General features: G+C 37.1%; 1 protein-coding gene across 2 annotated transcripts in view; it reads right to left on the bottom strand.

The window, feature by feature from the left end:
* LOC307187770 (UPF0538 protein C2orf76 homolog) overlaps positions 1-15920 on the bottom strand; it is an 86516-nt gene that overhangs the window by 27916 nt on the left and 42680 nt on the right. The window lies entirely within an intron of this gene.

The following is a 15920-nucleotide window of genomic DNA, read 5'->3' as shown; positions in this document are numbered from 1 at the left end:
ATAGAGGTATATACTTTGCACACTCTTGTGCGTGTGTGTATGAAACGACCATACATACAAAGGTACTAACCGTAGCACTGTTTGCAATGCCTGGAAAAATCCAAGTATCCTTCAATGGGGGTACTTGCTAAATAAACTATAATATGCCCAAACAATTAAACATATTTTTCAACTGTAAAAAACAAAAAAGGATGAGGAAGAAGCTCTCTACTAATATGATAAGATCTTCAAGATATGTCAAGAGTAAAGGAGGCATAAGGCAGAGCCTTATTTTTAGTAAGCCACCTTTTAAGTAAAAGGGGGTAAAAAATAAGAATATATGTTTGCATTTGCTTATATTTTCATGGGAGGGAGCATGATGCACTGGTCAGATAGAGAGCAGAAGTGGCAAGGAGAGGGGTCTCCCTGGTGGCGCAGTGGTTGAGAATCTGCCTGCCAATGCTGGGGACACGGGTTTGAGCCCTGATCTGGGAAGATCCCACATGCCGCGGAGCAACTAGGCCCGTAAGCCACAATTACTGAGCCTGCGCGTCTGGAGCCTGTGCTCCGCAACAAGAGAAGCAGCGACAGTGAGAGGCCCACGCACCACGATGAAGAGTGGCTCCCGCTTGCCGCAACTAGAGAAAGCCCTCGCACAGAAATGAAGACCCAACACAGCCATAAATAAATAAATAAATAAATAAAAGAAAAAGGAAGTAGGATAGCTGAATATTAAAAAAAATAAAATAAAAGAAGTGGCAAGGAGACTTCTCACTCTATTCCTTTTTACATTTTGATCTTAAAACCACAGGAATGTGTTATCAAAGAAAACTCTAAAAAATCCCACACATCTGAACTAGGAAAACTGTTTAAGTACATTTACCTTTTAAAGGTCAAATACATACCAACATTAAAATATAATTTATTCATTTATGTTATATGCATTTAAACTACCTACTACCAAATATTCCACATACAGGGTAAATAAGAAGTTACCAAGACAAGTCCCCACTCTTGAGAGCACATGCTCCCTGTGAATCCTGTAAAAAGCTACTGAGTTGGCCAAAAGGTTCTTTTGGTTTTTTCTGTAAGATGGCTCTAGTAGCACTTAGTTGTCTTTAACTTCATTCAAAACAATTTTGTTAGATTGTATTGTGACAGCTGTCGTATCAGAGTGCATTTTTTAAAAAACGTATCAAAATTGGTGAATTTTTGTGTAACCATTTTAATACTGAAGATGGAAGAAAAAAAGCAACATTTTCAGCATATTATGCTTTACTATTTCAAGAAAGGTAAAAATGCAACTGAAACGCAAAAAAAAAAGACTTGTGCGGTGTATGGAGAAGGTGCTGTGACTGACTGAACTTGTCAGAAGTGGTTTGCGGAGTTTCGTGCTGGAGATTTCTCGCTGGATGATGCTCCATGGTCGGGTAAACCAGCTGAGGTTGACAGCGATCAAATCGAGACATGAACTGAGAACAATCAATGTTATACCACACAGGAGATAGCCGACATACTCAAAACATCCAAATCAAGCGCTGAAAATCATTTGCACCAGCTTGGTTTTGTTCATTGCTTTGATGTTTGGGTTCCACATAAGTTAAGCGTAAAAAACCTTCTTGACCGTATTTCCACATGTGATTCTCTACTTAAACGTAATGAAAATGTTCCATTTTTAAAACAAATTGTGATGGGCGATGAAAAGTGGATACTGTACAATAATGTGGAATGGAAGAGATCTTGGCGCAAGCGAGATGAACCACCACGAACCACACCAGAGGCTGGTCTTCATCCAAAGAAGGTGATGTTGCGTATATGGTAAGATTAGAAGGGAGTCCTCTATTATGAGCTTCTTCCACGAAACCAAACGATTAATTCCAACAAGTACTGCTCCCAACTAGACCAACTGAAAGCAGCACTCGACGAAAAGCATCCAGAACTAGTCAACAGAAAATGCATAATCTTCCATCAGGATAATGCAAGACTACAAGTTTCTTTGATGACCAGGCAAAAACTGTTATAGCTTGGCTGGGAAGTTCTGATTCATCCGCCATACTCACCCGGACACTGCACCTTCGGATTTCCATTTATTTCAGTCTTTACAAAATTCACTTAATGGAAAAAATGTCAATTCCCTGGAAGACTGTAAAAGGCACCAGGAACAGTTCTTTGCTCAAAAAGATAAAAAGTTTTGGGAAGATGGAATCATGAAGTTGCCTGAAAAATGGCAGAAGGTAGTGGAACAAAATGGTGAATACGTTGTTCAATAAAGTTCTTGGTGTAACTGAAAAATGTGTCTTTTATTTTTACTTAAAAACCAAAGGCACTCTTTGGCCAACCCAGTATGTTCACAGCCAGGGCTATGGTCTCACCAGCCGACATTAGAATCACCCAGCCCGCTGTACCAGTAGATCAGACTCACAGCAGGCCAGTCCCAGGCATGTTTAAACACAAGACGAAAACCTGTTGAGATGATTCTTTGACAAACAAAATCACAGGAGGCCAACCAGATGACAGGAGTAAATGAGGCCGGGCAAACAGGAGGGGACTGTGAGGTATGAGCAAGCATCCCGTTAAAGGGGGCTGCAGCCCATACATTCTAATCTGTTGCACTAAAGTCTGGGGGATCGGGTGAATTTTTCTGACTTGAAAATACTGTAGGCCAAAGGAAACCTGTCTGAAGTCCAAATTTGCCTGCCTGACCCCCATCTGAAACGTCTGTCTTAGGCTTAGCAGAGCACAGACCCTCATTTTATCTTTTGTTTCTCACTTACTTATGAATTCTGGGCCAAAGAAGTATTGACTAAACATCGGAAAGGAGAATTAAATTTAATTTATTGCCATTTATATCCCCTGAACTAGACAGCGAAAACCCCTGAAGAAAGGGCTGAGGTACAGAACAGATAGCTCAATGAAACTGTTTTCACTTAGAGATGTCTACAGTCAAGACACCAAATCACTGCCTTACGTTCGGTCTAGATTTCTGAGAGGAGAGACAATGACAGAGGCGAACAGGAGCCCCTTTTCTCTTTCTCTCTTTAGATCTCAGCTCAACTTTCACCTCCACAAAGAGGCCTCCCCTGACAGCCCTACTAAAACAGGGGTCTTCTCTCATATTCTTCCTTTCATAACATTTTTTACAATTATAGTTTTGTCTGTTTACTTAGTTTGGTCTCTCTTTCCTATTAATTCATAAATTCCTGGAGATTAAGACACAGTGGCCTGTCTTCCCAAAACCTACGACAGTGCCTGGCACATTACAGGTTAATGAATACTGGTTCCAGTGAGAGCAAGTACTACAGCCTATTTTCTTCATCATGTTGCCAGTACCTAAAAGAGTGCCTGGCACATGGCAGGTGCTCAAAAATATACATGAGTGAATATGTATCGTTTAATCCCTTTAATCAGCAGGTAAGAACCCTGAGGTCTCAGGAAGGCAGGTGGTCAGCACAAAGCATCAAGAACCAGGACTAGAATCCAGCCCTCCCAACTCCCATCTGCTGCACTAAGAAGGGTAGGATAAAGCTGGTATCTTCCGTGGTGGCAAAAGAAAAGATTAGACGTTAAACACATTATGGTGAGAAAAAGGCTTTACATATAAAAATGCTCGAAGAGGAGGAGAAAAAGAACAAACACTTCCTTATGAAAAAGGGTGTTTCCCATTTTGTACCACTACGAATAAGGCTATGAGTATTCATACGTGGACAGACATTTTCATTTCACCTACAAGTGGAATTGGCTGGATTGTAGGGTAGGTGCATGTTTAACTTGTTAAGAATTTGCCAAATCATCTTCCAAAGTGGTACCTTTTTAACATTCCCACTAGCAACATATAAGGAGTTCCAGTTCTTCCACATCCTAGCTGAAAACTAGTTTTTAATTTCTAAAATTTTTTCATTTTAGTCATGTTAGTGGGTGTGTTATGCTCTCACTATGGTTTTAATTTGCATTTCACTAAAGACCAGTGATGATGAGTATCACTGAATATGCTTATTTGTCATCCATACATTTTCTTTGATGAAGTGCGTGTTCAAATATTTTGCCCATTTTTAATTAGGTTGTATGTCTTATTACTGAGTGGTAACAGCTTGGCTTCTTTTCTAGTTATTATTATTCTAGACACAAATCGCTTGTTTATATGTTTTACAAAGTCTTTCCAAGTCTATGGTTTGCCTCTTCATTTTCTTAAGTATATTTTAAAAAGCAAAACTTTTTAATTTTGATGAAGCCTAAGTTTTTTTCTTTTTTGTTTATTGTGCTGTATTAAGAAATTTTACCAAAATCAGTCCCTAAGATCTTCTCTTATGTTTTCTTTCAGAAGTTTTATGGTTTCAGCTTTCAAATTCAGGTCTTGAACAAAAATTGTTTTTGTGTATCGTAGGAGGTAAGAGTTGAGTTCATTTCTTTGCATATGGATATCCAGTTGTTCCAACACCTTTTTAGAAAGATGACCTCTTCCCCCTAAAATGCCTTGCTCAAAACCCAATTAAACATATACGTGTAGGACTATTTCTGGACTATTTTTCATTGATATATATGTCATCTATATATCAATACCACACGCACTATCTTGCCTGATATAGCATTATAGTAATAAGTCATGAAACCAGATAGTGTTAAGTCTTCCAACTTTTTGTGACTTATTTATATATTATAGGTCTTTTTTATTTTCCTTATAATTTCTAAACAAGTTAGAATAACTTGTTTATAAACTTTAGGATAAGTTTGACATTACCTGAAGGAAAAAAGAAAGTCTGTTGAGATTTTCATTGGCATTGGAATCCACACGTTATTTTGAGGAGTCATGGTGTCTTAACCATATCGAGTTTTCTGATCTATGAACACAGTCTATCTCTCCACTTACTTAGGTCTTTTAAAATTTCTCTCAGTGATGTTTTGGAGTTTCCAGTGTAAAGTTCTCACAGCTCTATCGAATATACACTAAGTATTTCATATTTTTTGATGCTATTACTGTTTTTCAGTTTCCAACTATATATTGCTAGTAACACAATTAATTTTTGTATATTGATTTATATCCTTCAACCTTGCTAAGCTCAACTTACTAGTTCCAGTACTGTTTTTATAGACTCCATAGGATTTTCTACATAGATAATCATGTCACCAGTGAATAATGACATTTTCTTTCTTTCTAATTTGGATGCCATTTATTTCTCTTTCTTGTCTTACTGAACTGGCTAGAACCTCCAATGCAGTGTTGAATAGAAGTGATTTCTAAAAAACACCATGCCTGGTTCCTTATAATAGGAGAAAAGCCCTCAGTTTTTCACCATTAAGTATGATGTAGGGTATCAGTTTCTCATAAATATCCCTAATCAGGTAGAGAAAATTCCCTTCTATTCCTACTTTACTGAAAGTTTCTAACAGAAGTGGATGCAGCATTTTGTCTTCATCTATTGAAATAAATACATGGTTTTCCTTTCTTAATCTATAATATGATGAATTACACTGGATGATTTTTAAATGGTAAACCATCCTTGCATTCCTAAGATAAACCCCACATGGGCATAATGTATTATTCCTTTTTAAATATTGTTGGACTTGACTTGCTAAAATTTTATTATGAATTTTTACATCTTTATGCGTGAAAGTTATTGGTTGTCAGCTTTTTTTTTTTCCTTCCTAATTGCTTTCTCTGATTTTGATATCACGATAAGGATGACCTCAGAGAATGAGATAATAATAATAATTCCTTTTCTTTTATTTTCTGGAAGAGTTTCTGTAGAATTGAGATTATTTCTTCCTTAAATGTACAGTAGAATTTACCAGTGAAGCCATCTGGGACTGGAGTTTGCTTTGTGAAAATGTATTTTAGTTACTGTTCATTTTAAAAAACAGAATTATTCAGGTTGTTTGTTCCTGTTTAGTGAGATTTGGTAGTGTGGGTTGAGTCTTTCAAGGAATTTTTCCATGTACCTAGGATAACATATTTATGGCACAAAGTTGTTAAAAATGTTCCTGTATTATTCTTTCAAACTCTGTAGAGAATTGTAGTGATATAACAACTCTCACTCCTAATACTGATAACCTGTGTCTTCTCTCTCTCTTATTTTTTTCCTGATTAGGCTGGCTAGCACTTTATCAATTTTATTAATCTCAAAGATCAGCTTTGGCTGTTATTGATTTTCCCTATAGTTTTTCTATTTTCTGCTATGATCTTTTTTATTTCTTTTATTCTGCTTACTTTGGGTTTAATTTGCTTTTATTTTTCTAGTTTCTTAACATAAGGGCTGATATCACTGATTTGAGACCTCTTCTCTTTTTTACATTAGGCATTTTTAGTACCATAAATTTTCCCCAGTACTGTTTCACCAGATTCCCACAAATTTTGAAAAATTGTGTATACATTTTTATTCAGTTCAAAATAGTTTCCCTTTTCTCTACTTTTATCCATAGGTTATTTAGAACTGTGTTATTCAGTTTCCAAATACCTGGGGATTTTACAGAGATATATCTGTCACTGATTTCTAACCTAATTCCACTGTGGTCAGAAAACAACAGTACAGAGGAAGACACTGGAACTCACCAAAAAAGATACCCCACCTCCAAAGACAAAGGAGAAGCCACAGTGAGACAGTAGGAGGGGCGCAATCACAATAAAATCAAATCCCATAACTGCTCGGTGGGTGACTCACAAACAGGAGAACACTTATATCACAGAAGTCCACCCACTGGAGTGAAGGTTCTGAGCCCCACGTCAGGCTTCCCAACCTGGGGGTCCGGCAACAGGAGGAGGAATTCCTAGAGAATCAGACTTTGAAGCCTAGTGGGAATTGATTGCAGGACTTCAACAGGACTGGGGGAAACAGAGACTCCACTCTTGGAGGGCACACACAAAGTAGTGTGTGCATCGGGACCCAGGGGAAAGAGCAGTGACCCCATAGGAAACTGAACCAGACCTACCTGCTAGTGTTAGACGGTCCCCTGCAGAGGCAGGGGGTGGCTTTGCCACACCGTGAGGACAAGGACAGTGGCAGCAGAAGTTCTGGGAAGTACTCCTTGGTGTGAGCCCTGGCAGAGTCTGCCATTAGCCCCACAAAACAGCCCGAGTAGGCTCCAGTGTTGGGTCACCTCAGGCCAAACAACCAACAGGGAGGGGACCCAGCCCCACCCATCAGCAGACAAGCGGATTAAAGTTTTACTGAGCTCTGCCCACCAGAGCAACAGCCAGCTCTACCCACCACCAGTCCCTCCCATCAGGAAACTTGCACAACCCTCTTAGATAGCCTCATCCACCAGAGAGCAGACAGCAGAAGCAAGAAGAACTACAATCCTGCAGCCAGTGGAACAAAAATCACATTCACAGAAAGAGAGACAAGATGAAAAGGCAGGGTGCTATGTACCAGATGAAGGAACAAGATAAAATCCCAGAAAAACAATTAAATGAACTGGAGATAGGCAACCTTCCAGAAAAAGAATTCAGAATAATGATAGTGAAGATGATCCAGGACCTTGGAAAAAGAATGGAAGCAAAGATCGAGAAGATGCAGGAAATGTTTAACAAACATCTACAAGAATTAAAGAACAAACGGATGAACAATACAATAACTGAAATGAAAAATACACTAGAAGGAATCAATAGCAGAATAACTGAGGCACACAAGAATGGATAAGTAACCTGGAAGTCAGAATGGTGGAACTCACGGCTGTGGAACAGAATAAAGAAAGAAGAATGAAAAGAAATGAAGACAGCCTAAGAGACTTCAGGGACAACATTAAGGGAAACAACATTCGCATTATAGGGGTCCCGGAAGGAAAAGAGAGAGAGAAAGGACCAGAGAAAATATTTCAAGAGGTTAAAGTCGAAAACTTCCCTAACATGGGAAAGGAAATAGCTACCCAAGTCCAGGAAGCGCAGAGAGTCCCATACAGGATAAACCCAAGGAGAAACACGCCGAGACACGTAGTAATCAAACTGGCAAAAATTAAAGACAAAGAAAAGTTATTGAAAGCAGCAAGGGAAAAACGACAAATAACATACAAGGGAACTCCCATAAGGTTAACAGCTGATTTCTCAGCAGAAACTCTACAAGCCAGAAGGGAGTGGCATGATATGCTTACAGTGTTGAAAGGGAAGAACCTACAACCAACATTACTCTACCCGGCAAGGATCTCATTCAGATTTGATGGAGACATCAAAAGCTTTACAGACAAGCAAAAGCTAAGAGAATTCAGCACCACCAAACCAGCTCTACGCAAATGCTAAAGGAATTTCTCTAAGTGGGAAACACAACAGAAGAAAAAGACCTACAAAAACAACCCAAAACAATTAAGAAAATGGTCATAGGAACATACATATCGATAATTACCTTAAACGTGAATGGATTAAATGCTCCAACCAACAGACACAAGCTTGCTGAATGGATACAAAAACAAGACCCATATATATGCTGTCTACAAGAGACCCACTTCAGACCTACGGACACATACGGACTGAATGTGAGGGGATGGAAAGAGATATACCATGCAAATGGAAATCAAAAGAAAGCTGGAGTAGCAATACTCATATCAGATAAAATAGACTTTAAAATAAAGAAAGTTAAAAGAGACAAGGAAGGACACTACATAATGATCAAGGAATCAATCCAAGAAGAAGATATAATTATTATAAATAAATATGCACCCAACATAGGAGCACCTCAATACATAACGCAACTGCTAAGAGCTATAAAAGAGGAAATCGACAGTAACACAATAACAGTGGGTGACTTTTACACCTCACTTACACCAATGGACAGATCATCCAAAATGAAAATAAATAAGGAAACACAAGTATTAAATGACACAACAGACCAGATAGATTTAATTGATATTTATAGGACATTCCATCCAAAAACAGCAGATTACACTTTTTTCTCAAGTGCACACAAAACATGCTCCAGGATAGATCCCATCTTGGGTCACAAATCAAGCCTCAGTAAATTTAAGAAAACTGAAATCATACCAAGCATCTTTTCTGACCACAATGCTATGAGATTAGAAATCAATTACAGGGGGAAAAAAACCCGTAAAAAACACAAACACATGGAGGCTAAACAATATGTTACTAAATAACCAAGGGATCACTGAAGAATTCAAAGAGGAAATCAAAAAATACCTAGAGGCAAATGACAATGAAAACACAATGATCCAAAACCTATGGGATGCAGCAAAAGCAGTCTTAAGAGGGAAGTTTATAGCTATACAAGCCTACCTCAAGAAACAAGAAAAATCTCAAATAAAAAATCTAACCTTACACCTAAAGGAACTAGAGAAAGAAGAAGAAACAAAACCCAAAGTTAGCAGATGGAAAGAAATCATAAAGATCAGAGCAGAAATAGATGCAATAGAAACAAAGAAAACAACAGCAAAGATCAATAAAACTAAACGCTGGTTCTTTGAGAAGATAAACAAAATTAACAAACCGTTAGCCAGACTCATGAAGAAAAAGAGAGGACTCAAATCAATAAAATTAGAAATGAAAATGGAGAAGTTACAACAGACACCACAGAAATACAAAGCATCCTAAGAGACTACTACAAGCAGCTCTATGCCAATAAAATGGACAACCTGGAAGAAATGCACAAATTCTTAGAAAGGTATAACCTTCCAAGACTGAACCAGAACGAAACAGAAAATATGAACAGACCAATCACAAGTAATGAAATTGAAACTGTGATTAAAAATCTTCCAACAAACAAAAGTCCAGGACCAGATGGCTTCACAGGTGAATTCTATCAAACATTTAGAGAAGAGCTAACACCCATCCTTCTCAAACTCTTGCAAAAAGTTGCAGAGGAAGGAACACTCCCAAACTCATTCTATGAGGCCACCATCACCCTGATACCAAAACCAGACAAAGATACTACAAATAAGAAAATTACAGACATATATCACTGATGAATATAGATGCAAAAATCCTCAACAAAATACTAGCAAACAGAATCCAACAGCGCATTAAAAGGATCATACACCATGATCAAGTGGGATTTATCCCAGGGATGAAAGGATTCTTCAGTATACGCAAATCAATCAATGTGATACACCATATTAACAAATTGAGGAAAGAAAAACCATATGATCATCTCAATAGATGCAGAAAAAGCTTCTGACAAAATTCAACACCCATTTATGACAAAAACTCTCCAGAAAGTGGGCATAAAGGGAAACTACCTCAACATAATAAAGGCCATATACGACAAACCTACAGCAAACATCATTCTCAATGGTGAAAAACTGAAAGCATTTCCTCTAAGATCAGGAAAGAGACAAGGATGTCCACTCTCACCACTATTATTCAACATAGTTTTGGAAGTCCTAGCCACGGCAATCAGAGAAGAAAAAGAAATAAAAGGAATACAAATTGGAAAAGAAGAAGTAAAACTGTCACTGTTTGCAGGTGACATGATACTATACACAGAGAATCGTAAATATGCCACCAGAAAACTACTAGAGCTAAGCAAGGAATTTGGTAAAGTTGCAGGATACAAAATAAATGCACAGAAATCTCTTGCATTCCTATACACTAACGATGAAAAATCTGAAAGAGAAATTAAGGAAACACTCCCATTTACCACTGCCACAAAAAGAATAAAATACCTAGGAATAAACCTACCTAGGGAGACAAAAGACCTGTACACAGAAAACTATAAGACACTGATGAAAGAAATTAAAGATGATACCAACAGATAAGAGAGATATACCATGTTCTTGGATTGGAAGAATCAATATTGTGAAAATGACTATACTACCCAAAGCAATCTACAGGTTCAATGTAATCCCTATCAAATTACCAATGGCATTTTTTTACAGAACTAGAACAAAAAAATCTTAAAATTTGTATGGAGACACAAAAGGCCTTGAATAGCCAAAGCTATCTTGAGAAAAAAAAATGGAGCTGGAGGAATCAGGCTCCCTGACTTCAGGGTATACTACACAGTAATCAAGACAGTATGGTACTGGCACAAAAACAGAAATATAGATCAATGGAACAAGATAGAAAGCCCAGAGATAAGCCCACGCACCTATGGTCAATTAATCTATGACAAAGGAGGCAAGCATATACAATGGAGAAAAGATAGTGTCTTCAATAAGTGGTGCTGGGAAAACTGGAAAGCTACATGTAAAGGAATGAAATTAGAACACTCCCTAACACCATACACAAAAATAAACTCAAAATGCATTAGAGACCTACATGTAAGACCGGACACTATAAAACTCTTAGAGGAAGAACACTCTTGACATAACGCACAGCAAGACCTTTTTTGATCCACCTCCTAGAGTAATGGAAATAAAAATAAACAAATGGGACATAATGAAATTTCAAAGCTTTTGCACAGCAAAGGAAACCATAAACAAGGCGAAAAGACAACCCTCAGAATGGGAGAAAATATTTGCAAACGAATCAACGGACAAAGGATTAATCTCCAAGACATATAAACAGCTCATGCAGCTCAATATTAAAAAAACCAAACACCCCAATCCAAAAATGGGCAGAAGACCTAAATAGACATTTCTCCAAAGAAGACATACAGATGGCCAAGAAGCACATGAAAAGCTGCTCAACATCACTAATTATTAGAAAAATGCAAATCAAAACTACAATGAGGTATCACCTCACACCAGTTAGAATGGGCATCATCAGAAAATCTACAAACAACAAATGCTGGAGAGGGTGTGGAGAAAAGGGAACCCTCTTGCACTGTTGGTGGGAATGTAAATTGATACAGCCACTATGGAGAACAGTATGGAGGTTCCTTCAAAACTAAAAATAGAATTACCGTATGATCCAGCAATCCCACTACTGGGCATATACCCATTGAAAACCATAACTCAAAAAGACGCATACACCCCAATGTTCATTGCAGCACTATTTAAAATAGCCAGGTCATGGAAGCAACCTAAATGCCCATCAACAGACAAATGGATAAAGAAGATGTGGTACATATATACAATGGAATATTACTCATCCATAAAAAGGAACAAAATTGAGTCATTTGTTGAGATGTGGATGGATCTAGAGACTGTCATACAGAGTGAAGTAAGTCAGAAAGAGAAAAACAAATATCATATCTTAACGCATATATGTGGAACCTAGTAAATGGTACAGATGAACCGGTTTGCAGGGCAGAAATTGAGACAGATATGTAAGAGAACAAACATATGGACACCAAGGGGGGAATGTGGCGGGATGGGGTGGTAAAAAAAAAAAAAAAAAAAAGAATTCTTTTTTTACACTTCAAAAAGTTAAACATAGTCCAGAATAGGAAAATCTACAGAGACAGAGAGTAAATTAGTGGTTGCCAGAGGCTAGGGGAAGGGGAGAAGGGGAATGACTGCTAGTGGGTACAGGGTTTCTTTTTGGCATGATGAAAATGTTCTGGAATTAGACAGTGGTAATGATCGCACAACTTTGTGAATGGACTATAAACCCCTAAATTGTACACTTTAAACATGTGAATTTTATCATATGTGAATTACATCTCAATAAACCCATTATTTAAAAAAAAAGTTACATCAGAAGCATGCATATTAAAACATAAACCCAGAAAAAAGAAAACATTGCATGACTCAAATCCTTTCAAATTTATCAAGATTTGTTTTTATGGGTCAGAATATGATCTCTTGGTAAATGCTCTCTGAGCACTTGAAAGGAATGTATATTCTGCTATTGTTGGATAGAATGTTTTTAAAATATCAATTTAGGTTGATAGTATTCAAGTTTTCTATATCCTTACTAATTTTCTACTTGTTCCATCAATTACTGAGAGAGGGGTGCTGAAATCTCTCACAATAATTGCAGCTTCACCTAATTTTCCTTGTAGTTCTACTAGTTTTGACTTCATGTATTTTGAGGCTCTGTTGTTAGGTGCATAAACATTTAGGATCATTATGTTCTCTTGACTAATTAATGCCTTATCATAATACATTGAGAGCCTTTATCCCTGTAATATTCTTTATTCTGAAATTAACAGTCACTCCAGCTTTCTTTAGATTAGTATTAGCATAGTATAACTTTACCTTTAACTGATCTTTATCTTTATATACAAGAAAATACATTTTTTGCAAGCAACTTGTAATTGAGACTTCCTGTTATATGTCTGCATTTTAGTTGGGGTGTTTAAACCACTTACAATTAATGTGATTATTGATATAGCTGGGTTTAAACCTACCATTTTGCTATTTGTTTTTTATTTGTCCATCTATTCTTTAATTCCTCTTCCACTTTCCTTTATTTTTTCAATATAAAGCATTTTAAGGTATTTGACTATAGACACATAAAACTATTTAAATGATGAGAAATTTAACCACATAAACAGTGTTCAAAACTTCTGCACCTTCTGAAAGACAAGGCATCCATGGTCTCTTGGGTAGGGGTAAGCAGGAGGACCAGACACCAGATCTTAGATGCTCTGTCCTAGAACTGACATCTATTACTTTCTCCTCCAGCATATTGGTCAGGAGTTCTATCTAAATGAGCACATGGACAGCTGGTGAGCAATCATTACAAAATGTGATGTTGTAGGTACCAAGTAGAAACACAAAAGAAGTTGTTAGTTTAGCAGGCGAAACTGAGTCTGGAGCACAGGAGAGAGACCAAGGAGAAATCAGTTAGGAGGGGAGAGAAAGACAGTGTGACTGGGAGAGGAAGAGAATGTCCTTTGCCTAGTGACTGGGAGAGGAAGAGAATGCCCTTTGCCTAAGTCCAAAACCCAACTACCTCCCGAAATTTCATTTGGGAGACATAGCTTAACAGTAGCAATCAGGATAAAAAAACAAAACGTAAGGATTTAAGAGATCATAGACACAATATGAAGCAACCAAGAATAATTTTAAATTAAGATGCATGAACTGAATTACCTTTTTAAGAAAAGGCAGATGATAGGCACTTGGGTTGTGCTTCCATGTCTAGGCTTTTGTAAACAATGCTGCAATGAGCACTGAGGTGCACGTATCTTTCTGAATTAGCGTTTTCATCTACTTTGGATACATGCTCAGGAGTGGAACTGCTGGATCATATGGTTGTTCTAGTTTTAGTTTTTTGAGGAATCTCCAAACTGTTTCCATGACAGATTAGAAAAGAACAGAACTATCATCTCCCTTTCCTTTTTTTTTTTTTTTTTGAAGTATAGTTGATTTGCAATATTAGTTTCAGGTGTACAACATAGTGATTCAATATTTTTACAGATTATACTCCATTTAAAGTTATTATAAAATAATGCCTACATGTCTCTGTGCTGTATAATATATGCCTGTTGCTTCTTTTACCTTCTTTTAAATTGACTATTTGACAGTTTTTTATGATTCTACTCTATCCCCCTTTTGTTGGCTTATTAGCTGTAATTCTTTAATTCGTGTGTGTGTGTGTGTGTGTGTGTGTGTATTTGCTTTAAGGTTTTTAGTAAATATCTTTAACTTATCAGTCTACCTCCAAGAGATACTGTAACACTTCACATATAGTAAAAGAATCTTATATCCGCATGTTTCCATTTCTCCCTTGTTGGCCTTTGTGCTATTGCTACCATATATTTTCCATAAACCCCACAGCAGATTATTGTTTTTCTTTAAATAGTCAAATATCTTTTTAAAAATATTTTTAAAATAAGGAAAAAAAGCATTTTCTGTTTACCTTCATTTACGAATTTTTAGTACTACTTCTTTGTGTGCATCCAGATTTCCATCTGGTATTATTTTCCTTCGGTTGGAAGAAGATCCTTTAGCATTTCTTATAGTTCAATCTCCTGGTGCTAGACTCTTTCTGCTTTTGTATGTCTGACAAGGCTTCATTTCTGAAAAACAGGAACAGAATCCTAGGTTGACTTTTTTTCCTTCAATACTTTAAAGATGATGCGCCACTGTTTCCTGGCATGCATTGATTCTGATGAGAAGGCTGTTGTTGTTTTCATCTTTATTCCTTTTATGTAATGTGTCCTTTTTACTCTGGCTGTTTTTAATGTTTTACCTTTATTACCAGATGTAAGCAATTTGATCGTGCTATGCCATGGTATAGCTTTCTTCATGTTTCTTCTCCTTGGGATCTGTTGAACTACTTGGATATGTAGGCTTATAGCTTTCACCACACTTGTAAAATTTCAATCATTATTTCTTTAAATAGGTCTTCCCTCCCCTGTCCCAGCTCCTCTCCTCATGGCCTCCAATTACATGTATATTTGGCTACTGGAAGTTACCCCATACCCCCCTACTGCTCTATTTATTTTTCTCTCAGTCTTTTACCTCTTTGTGCTTTATTTTAGATAGTTTTTGTTGCTATGTTTTCAAGTTTCCTTATCTTTTCTTCTGCCCATCTGATCTACATATTAACCCTAATCAGTGCATATACATCTCAGACATGGTATTTTTCATCTGCAGTTCAATCTGGACAATCTGGGACTTTTCTTCTTTTTTTTTTTTTTTTCATATCTTCCATCTGTCACATGTGCAATCTTTCCTCTACTTTCTTGAACATTTGCAATATAGTCATAATAACTGTTTTAATTGTCATTGTCTGCTAATTCTACCATCCACAGCATTTCTGGTTTGGTTTCAAATGATTGATTTCTCTCCTAATTATGATTTATATTTTCTTGCTTCTTTGCATGATTGGTAAGTTCTGATTTGATGCAGGACATTGTGGGTTTTATCTTGTTGAATACTGGATATATTTGTATTCCTATAAGCATACTGAGCTTTGTTCGGGAACACAGTGAAATTACTTGGAAACATCCTTTTGAGTCTTACTTTTGAGCTTTATTAGGTAAGAGAAGATCAGAATTTAGCCAAGGGTTAATTTTGCCCTACTACTGCAGCAATACCTTTCTAGATACTCCACCCAATACCCTATTAATTACAAGGTTTTCCATCCTGACTGGTATAACTACAAACTGTTCCCAGCCCTGCATGAGCTCTGAGTATTTTGCCTTCTGCTACCATCAGGCGGTTCTCTA

Source organism: Stenella coeruleoalba (genome assembly GCF_951394435.1).
Source record: "Stenella coeruleoalba genome assembly, chromosome: 6".
NCBI lineage: Eukaryota > Metazoa > Chordata > Mammalia > Artiodactyla > Delphinidae > Stenella > Stenella coeruleoalba.
The sequence above is the reverse complement of the archived record's forward strand: the minus strand, read 5'-3'. Positions and strand labels throughout refer to the sequence as shown.